At 46.3% G+C, this 8,818-nt stretch overlaps 1 protein-coding gene and 1 pseudogene across 2 annotated transcripts in view; one reads left to right on the top strand and one right to left on the bottom strand.

The window, feature by feature from the left end:
- Positions 1-482: 482 nt before the first annotated feature.
- LOC112621562 lies at positions 483-1,415 on the bottom strand (annotated as a pseudogene).
- Positions 1,416-7,897: 6,482 nt separating this feature from the next.
- DYRK1A (dual specificity tyrosine phosphorylation regulated kinase 1A) overlaps positions 7,898-8,818 on the top strand; it is a 150,654-nt gene continuing 149,733 nt past the window's right edge. Inside the window, exon 1 of one of the 2 annotated variants that reach the window (XM_025379400.1) lies at positions 7,898-8,159. The gene's annotated coding sequence lies outside the window, so the exon portion shown is untranslated. Of the gene's footprint in view, positions 8,511-8,818 lie in introns of both variants that reach the window. The other variant, XM_025379404.1, reaches the window with a different exon arrangement.

The following is an 8,818-nucleotide window of genomic DNA, read 5'->3' as shown; positions in this document are numbered from 1 at the left end:
TACCACTGCACTCCAGCCTGGGTGACAGAGCAAAACCTTGTCTCAATAAAAAAGAAAGAAAAAGAAAATAAACAGTCATTATACGAAAAATAGGATTAGTGGATCCTTTGGTTTTATTCTTTTTTTTTTTTTTTCAAGTTCACAGAAGCACTTTTTGAGGCAAAGAGAAGTCTTGCCAAAAGGATTACCAGCTCCAAGAAGTTAAAACTCAACTGTTGATGACACTATTTAGACCGTGTAGATTTTGCTTCTCCTTGGTCAGAAAAGGTTATTCAGGTTGAGAAGGGCAAAGCAAACTGGAAGAGACTTCTACTCTACTGATGCTGCTCTTCAGATCCAGCCTAAGCTAGACAAAGCTTCACTGGTCCATCTACAGGTTGCTGTCCTACTGCTGAGGGACCCAGGCCATGTTACATTTGCAAGAAAAATGAGGCAAGAAAAACAGGTGTAGGTCGCTTGGGGATGAGCAGGCACCCACAGCTTCAACACTTTTCATGGAAGGGGTGATCCTCGTGGGAGGCACAGCTCAAGGCACACACCCTTCCAGTTCCTGTTGTAGCCATTCAAGGTGGTCATATCCTGGATGCTCATTCAAAGTCAAAGACCTCAAAGTTCTCAGCAATGTGTTCCAGTGTCACAGACTTGGGGATCACCACCAAGTTCCTCTGCATGGAGAACCGGATCAGAACCTGGGCTGCAGTTTTATTGTGCTTGGCTGTGATCGCCTCGATCCTGGGATCCTCAGCAGGGAAGGGTCCTCAGGCTTGGCCCAGGGCCTGCTAGGAGAGCCAAGGGGGCTATGGGCAGTCGCCATGCTGCCTCTGGATTGGCAGTACTGGGTTAACTTCTCCTGAGTTAGGTACGGGTGACCCGCTGGCTTACACTTGAAGCCAGGTTTGTTTAAGATCCTTTTGACCTGGAGATGGTTGAAGTTGGAGATGCCAATAGCTTTAATCAGCTCTTCATCCACTAGCTCTTCCATGGCCGCCCCTGTGTCCACAACGTTGGTGTCACTGGGACCATGTTGCCTGACTCATCCAACAGGAAAAATCCCTTCCCGGGCTTAAAGCCGGTGGGACAGTGAATGAGGTGGAGGTCCAGGCAGTCCAGCTTCCGGGCGCTGAGTGTCTTCTGGCAGGCTTCTCTCCCCAGGCCCTTCCCACGGGTGGTGCACCACAGCTTGCGAATGACGCAGAGCTCCTCAAGTTTACCACCTGCTCCCTGAGCTGCTCCTGCATGCCCACCCCCACCAACGCATTCTCGTTCTGGTACACGGGGGTGCAGTCAATGCAGTGATACCCAATGTCGATCGTCACCCTTACAGCCTCGGTCACCTGGCCTGGAGGGGGCTTCCAGGTGTCTAGCCCCAGGATGGGCATCTTGGCGCCGTCGTTGAGCACAGGTTGGCTGACCATGGCCACTGCGCTTCCCAGACCCCCTCCCGAAACCATCTGTCTTCTTCTTTATGCTTTTTATGTTATCTATTTAAAAAGGAAATATAAAAATGGATTTTTGCTTTTAAAAGTTTGGAAGCAAATCAGGAGATGGGAGTGAACAGGTATGTTTGCTGTCCTTCATAAATGGATGTTTTGCTATCTGTCCCTAACCTTATGCTGCAAAGACTGCATTTGGGACATAGAAGTTAATAGACTCAGCCACGCGGAGGTCCTGTCTAGACCTCTGCTCAATGAGAATGGCCAAATCTGTAGTTTCTCAAACTGGGTGTTACCTGAGTGAGCTGGCAACTGTGCAATGACACTTTGGTTTGAGAAATACTGCTGTAATAGCGTTAGCTAGCTACATGGTAATCACTAACATTAATGTATCTCTTCAGTGGAACTTTCTTTTTCTAGCTTAGCTGACTACAACAATCTTTCCTTTGGTACTGGGGAAATTCCATCCACCTTACGTTGAGGGAAAAAAAACAAAACAAAACAAACATTTCCCACTTCTATACAAATCACTGAACTGTGTCCCCTAAAGTTCTGTGGTAGGTGGAATAGAATGCAGGAAAATAGAGAAAAAAAAAAATAGCAGAAGCTCATCATTCATTTATAAATACAAAACAGGTGAGACGCAGTGGCTCACACCTGTAATCCCAGCACTTCAGGGGGCTAAGATGGGGGCATCACTTAAGGCCAGGAGTTTGAGATCACCCTGGGCAACATATCCAGATCCTGTCTCTACAAAAAAATTTTTTTTAATAAAAAAAATCAGCTGGACATGGTGAGGCATACCTGTAGTCCTAGGTACTTGGGAGCCTGAGGTGGAAGGATTGCTTGAGCCCAGGACGTCGAGGCTTCAGTAAGCCATGATTGTGCTACAGTATTCCAGCTTGGGCAACAGAGTTAAGATCTTGTCTCAAAAAAGTCAAAAACCAAAAACCAACCAAACAACAACAACAAAAAATCACCTCCAATCCTAACCAAACCAAACCAAATCAAACAGTATTTATAATATGCCAGATATGGTGCTTGTGATACAAAGATGAAAATACAGGAGCCTTGCCCTAAAAGCACTTCTAGTTTAGAAACAGACATGGAAATACAATATAACAAAATAGTACTAATGCTATAATAGTTATAAACATATTTTGCATTGAATTGAAACAAAAATAGGAAAAATGTTGAAAATGGTAGCAGTAAGTGTGCAGATCAATAAATACTATAGAAATATTAAAAGATGTTCACTACATACTTAGATTAAAAAGCCAAGAAAATAAGCCAAAACTCTCAAGAACTGTTGAGCTAATGAGCCAATGCGGAAGCTATTATATACATATGAATCAATACATAAAAGTGGATTTCTTTTCAAGTCTTGCCAAAATGTTGCAAAATACGATTTTTTTTTTTTTTTTTTTTGAGACGGAGTCTCACTTTGTTGCCCAGGCTGGAGTGCGGTGGCACCATCCATGTTGGTTCACTGCAACTTCTGCCTCCTGGGTTCAAGCAATTCTCTTGCCTCAGCCTCTAGAGTAGCTGGGACTACAGGCACCTACCACGACACCTGGCTAATTTTTGTATTTTTAGTAGAGACAGGGTTTTACCATGTTGGCCAGGCTGGTCTCAAACTCCTGACCTCAAGCAATCAGGCCACCTCGGCCTCCGAAAGTGCTGGGATTACAGGCGTGAACCACGCCCAGCCGCAAAATAAGATTTCAAGATTTTCTGAAACTGTGGAATACACACTTTAATAACTACATATTTACTATTTAAGCTTTATCTTAATGTCACAAGGAAAGAAAATGTTAATGGCAATTCATAAAGTAATATTGGTAAACATGCTTACATGATAAGGAAGGCAATGAATATTGTCTTCTCTCTCTCTCTCTTTTTTAATCGCACCATGAGAACCACATCTTGACATAAACAACTTTGTAACCTTAAGATTCTGGGAGAGAGTCCCTGGTTGCAGGTGCCTGGTTAAGAGGAGGAAGGAGTCCAGGCACCGTGGTTCATGCCTGTAATACCCGCACTTTGGGAGGCCGAGGCGGGTGGATCACCTGAGGTCAGGAGTTTCAGACCAGCCTTGCCAACATGGTGAAACCCCGTTTTTATAAAAATGCAAAACTAGCCAGGCGTAGTGACACATGCTTGTAACCGCAGCTACTTGGGAGGCTGAGGCAGGAGAATCACTTGAACCTAGGAGGTGGAGGTTGCAATGAGCCTACATCGCACCACTGCAGTCCAGCCTGGGCAAAAAGAGCAAAACTCTGTCTCAAAAAAAAAAAAAGAAGGGGAAGGACAGTGAGAGCAAGAAAGGAGTCGGGCTAGCCCTACTTGGGAGATGGCTAGGAGAATGAAGATGGCCACAGATACACTGACTGGGGTGACATACATGTATCAATCTAACAGCAGCCCATGGCCTTCCATTTTTCTTTTTTTTTTCTTCCTGTTTCTTTTTGCAGTACAATCTCAAAAAAGAAATCAATTGGAAAAAAAAAAAAAAAGGCTGGGCGCGATGGCACATGCCTGTAATCCCAGCAGTTTGGGAGACTGAGGCAGGCAGATCTTGAGGTCAAGAGATCGAGACCATCCTGGCCAACATGGTGAAACCCCATCTCTACTAAAAATACAACAATTAGCCGGGCATGGTGGTGTGCGCCTGTAGTCCCAGCTACTCGGGAGGCTGAGGCGGGAGAATCGCTTGAACCTGGGAGGCCGAGGTTGCAGAGAGCCGAGATCGCGCCACTGCACTCCAGCCTGGGCCACAGAGTCAAGAAAAAAAAAAAAAAATTAAAATTAAAAAAACTTCACAAACCAAAAACCAAAACCTCCAAACACTTCTCTCTGCCTTCCCAAACAGGCATCAGATAGATATACATAGGCAGGGCACAAATACACAACAAACATATTTTTTAAAAGTCACAAAATGTCCAAATAAATGCAAATAAAAATAAGAAGGTGTGGTAGGGTGTAGGAGAAAGCCATTGTCTCATATTACTTTTAGGAGTTCAAATTGTTGGAATTACTTCTGAGGAATATTTTGGTAACACGAATCAAAAGCTTTTTAAGGATGCATACTTTTATCTGAAGGAAATAATTGGACAGGTGTGTAAAATGGATGTAGGCCATGTTTATGCAACTTTATCTGTAGCAACAACAACAACAAAAAGGAAAAACTTCCTTAAAAAACAGAGGAGCAGTTAAACAAATTATGGCCTATTCAACTGATGGAATACTAGTAGCTGTTAAAATGATTATCTAAATTTCAGTTGATTAACACTAAAATGTGCTCATAGCATAATCGTAAGTAAAAACGGCACAAAACGTATCTGCAGTGTTGTATGTAGGTGAGTGTGCTCATGTCTCCCTAAGAAAGTCTGGAAGGACATATGCTAATATGAAAATACCAATACTTTTTTTTTTTTCTTTCTGGGTGATATCTATGAGTAATCATTACCTCTTCATTGTTTTCCATATTGTAAAATAGTCTGTAATGACTGTACGTGACTGCTACATTTTGCTTTTGGACCTTAGGTGCAAATAATTAAGAATTAACTCCTTGGCCAAGCGTGGTGGCTCATACCCGTTATGCCAGCACTTTGGGAGGCTGAGGTGGGAGGATGGCTTGAGTCTAGGAATTTGAAACCAGCCTGGGCAACATAGCAAAACGTCATCTCTACAAAAAAATACGAAAAGTTACCCAGGCGTGGTGGCATGTGCTTATAGTCCTGGCTACTCGGGAGGCTGAGGTGGGGAGGATTGCTTGAGCCTGGGAGGTGGAGGCTGCAGTGAACTGTAATCATGCCACTGCACTCCAGCCTGGGCAATGGAGTGAGACCCTATCTCCAAAAACAACAACAACAACAACAACAAAAAACAAAGAACAAACAATAAAGTTTGTACAAGGGCAGCAAGTGAAGACCTTTACCCAGAAGTCTGTAAGAACAGTAGGGGGATGTCAGATGCCAGGCCATGCCACTGTCCAGGAACCAAATGCAAATTGTTCACCTTCTCACTTGGCATGAGGGGCAGTGATAGGAATATTGGTTAGTTTGTTTGTCCTTGGAATATTTATTTGGGTTATAACTCTCAGCAAGATTCCAACTACTGGACTTATAGGCTTCGAATAGTGCATCACCAAGAGTGGTCACTAACGAATGTGAAACCAACCAAAAGAAATCACCATCTTGGCATGCATCTGTGTGTTAGTTTCCTTTAGTGCCACTATAAAGTACCAACAACTAGGTGGCTTAAACAACAGAAATGTATTGTCTTGTAGTTCTGGAGGTCAGAAATCCAAAATCAAGGTGTTGGCAGGGTTGGTTTCCTCTCATGGCCGTAAGACAGAATCTGTTCCATGCTTCTTTGTCAGCTTCTGGTAGCCTCACGTGCGCGGTGGTTTGTAGATGGCCACCTTCTCCTGGTGTCTTCACGTTGTCTTCGTATGTGTTTGTCTCCGTCCAAATTTCTCCTTTGTTTTTGGAGACGGAGTCTTGCTCTGTCGCCCGGGCTGGAGTGCAGTGGCCGGATCTCAGCTCACTGCAAGCTCCGCCTCCCAGGTTCATGCCATTCTCCTGCCTCAGCCTCCATGTAGCTGGGACTACAGGCGCCCGCGACCTCACCCGGCTAGTTTTTTGTATTTTTTTAGTAGAGACGGAGTTTCACCATGTTAGCCCGGATGGTCTCGATCTCCTGACCTTGTGATCCGCCCATCTCGGCCTCCCAAAGTGCTGGGATTACAGGCTTGAGCCACTGCACCCGGCCCAAATTTCTCCTTTTCATAAGGACAGCAGTCATTTTGGATTAGGGTTCACTCTAGAGACCCAACTCGACATCCTCTGTGAAGACTCTACCTCCACGTAATCTTGAATCATCTTGGTGTGTTGGAAAGAACATGGGCTTTGTAATTATACCTGTGTTTGAATCCTGGCTTCACCACTTACTGGTGAGTGGTGACTGCCTTGAGAAAAGTCATGTAATTATTCAGGACTTGTTTTCTCATCCCTATAGTGGGGATGCAATGTTGCTGTGAGGATTAGAGATACTCTAGAACGTGCTGGATAAGTGGAGGCTGTTACCACCTATAAGCTGAGGGCCTTTGCTTTTCAAGGTGAAAAGTCTATGAATAAATACACCTGTAAGAGAATCTAATGGGGAGATTCTTGGATGACAGGGATTTCATCTGTGAACCAGGTCAGCTGGCATCTGTACCAGAGTCCTTCCGGCCTACATGTGGTCACTTATTTGGAGTCAGCTGTAATTTACAGGTTACGTTTTTAGGCGAAGCCTGTGTAAAACCATTTTATAGCATTCCAACCTGGATATGACATTCACTGACCAATGTTGTCCAAGGCTGTCACACTGGGGAAAAAGGGGGTGCAGATTTCTAGATACGAAGACCAGCGATGCCTTCTATTCCCACACGTTTATAATCTCAAGATTCTGCCCTACTCCGATGATCTTCTGGGTTGATTTGAACTGAAGACAAGGACACATATCTTGAGACACTGTCATATTCTGTTCCGGTTACCTAAGAAGATTAACTACGCAAGTTTCTTCCATTACCAGGAATAAAACTTTGAGTCAAATTTAATTTAGTACTAAAGGTTGCAAATGCTGACGTGCTCTGATAGAAGCGAAAGCTTGGTCAACGGGGTGGGATGGGGTGGGGGCAGGAAGGAGAGACCCGGGAGCAGAGAGGAAGGAGTTGGTTGTATAGGTGGAAGTTTGAGCTTGGGAGGAACCAGGTAGCGACCTCTCCTCTGAATAAGGGGCGCTCTGGGCCACTTCCTCTTTCTTCAAAACAATTAAGTTGACCGTGGACTTTAATCACATTAGCAGGGCAATTTTGAAACAATAATCCGAAAGAACTTTTGCCCGTTACGGCAACTTTTTTTTTTTATATTATGGAGATCAGTCTGAAAGCAAGCTATTTGCCCGATTACTTTTTGACCAATTTATTTTCGGTTTAGTCAGGTTTCTTTCCAAGTCTGTGCTAATCTGAATGGCTACCTTAGTAATTACTTTTTGACCAATTTATTTTCGGTTTAGTCGGATTTCTTTCAAAGTCTGTGCTAATCTGAATGGTTACCTTAGTATATCAATGTCCTAGTAACTGTAGCAAGGACATTTTTGCTGGAAATCATTTAAAGCAGGTGTCTTTGAGTCATGTAGCATACACAGCGGTATTTACTGCTAGTTTTTTACACCTAATATCGTTTATAAAATTTTATCTGTTGCTACTATATTTGTGAGGTTTATGAAAAAAATTGGTTATGAACACTATCACAAGGAGGCAAAATCAAGCTTAGAAATCAATTAGTGACTCTGCTGTAAAATAGTACACACACACACTTTTTTGAGCTGTACATTTATTAAATGCCATTAGAGCTGGTACAAAATACAATTTTTAGCTGGTGGCTCTATGCCGGTTACAACGCAGCCAGCATGGCATACTTGGGTTTTCAAGCCTCAGGAGCTCACCCAGCAATACATAGGCAGGCAGAAAGGGTAGACAGAATAAAAATCAGCGAAAGCCAGGATATTAATAAAGAGTTTTGATGGTTAAGGACAAGTAGGCAAATTAAGACGCTGGGAACCGAGGAGCTGCACAGAAAAGAAAACCAGGGAGCTGGACGACAAGGACACAGTAACAGCACAAGGGGATTTATCTAAGGGGCATTCCGATGGAGCAGGCAGGCTGCGCCCAGAAAGGTGGGGAGGGGTTGGAAGCAGATGGGCAGGGACGGGCGAGCGTGCACAGCCTGAAAAAGTTTTCATGATGGCTCCAGCCTAATTTCCCAACGCTGGTCTCGGGCGCCACAAACCCGAGCGGCCCGACCGGAGCCGGGTGCCAGCCTCAGGGCCGCCGGGGCCCGGCGCAGCGTCCGGAATTCCTGCGATGTCTGGGGCCCGGCGGCGGCTCCTCCCCGCCCCCACCGCGGCCTCCGCCGGCATTTTCCGGCGAGGAGGCCCGCGAGCCCTTCGAAGAACCGGCTCCACGCGCGGCCGGCCGCGGCCGGCGCGCTTCCCGGGGAGAAAGGCGAGCGCGGCGTCCGGACCGCGGTGAGAGCCCTCCAGGCCCGGGCGTGCGGGGTGGGCTTCCCGGGTCCCTGCCCGAAGGCCGCGGGGCCCCGACCCTCCCCCGCCCCCGCCTCCGCCCCCGCCCGGGGCAGCCCTCCCCTCCCCCCGGCGCGGGCGGGGCTGCGGGCGCCAACGCGGAAGCGCGGGGCGCTAGGGCTGCGGGGGCGGCGGCGCGGAAGGCCGCGCGCGCTCCCCGGGCCGCAGTCGGCGCGGGCGCGGGGCGGGGCGAGGCGGCCAGCAGACGACCACAAGGCGGAACGCCAGCCCCCACAGCCCAGCTCGTATGCCGT

Source organism: Theropithecus gelada, chromosome 3, assembly GCF_003255815.1.
Source record: "Theropithecus gelada isolate Dixy chromosome 3, Tgel_1.0, whole genome shotgun sequence".
Lineage (NCBI taxonomy): Eukaryota > Metazoa > Chordata > Mammalia > Primates > Cercopithecidae > Theropithecus > Theropithecus gelada.
This window is presented reverse-complemented; position numbering and strand designations above follow the sequence as displayed.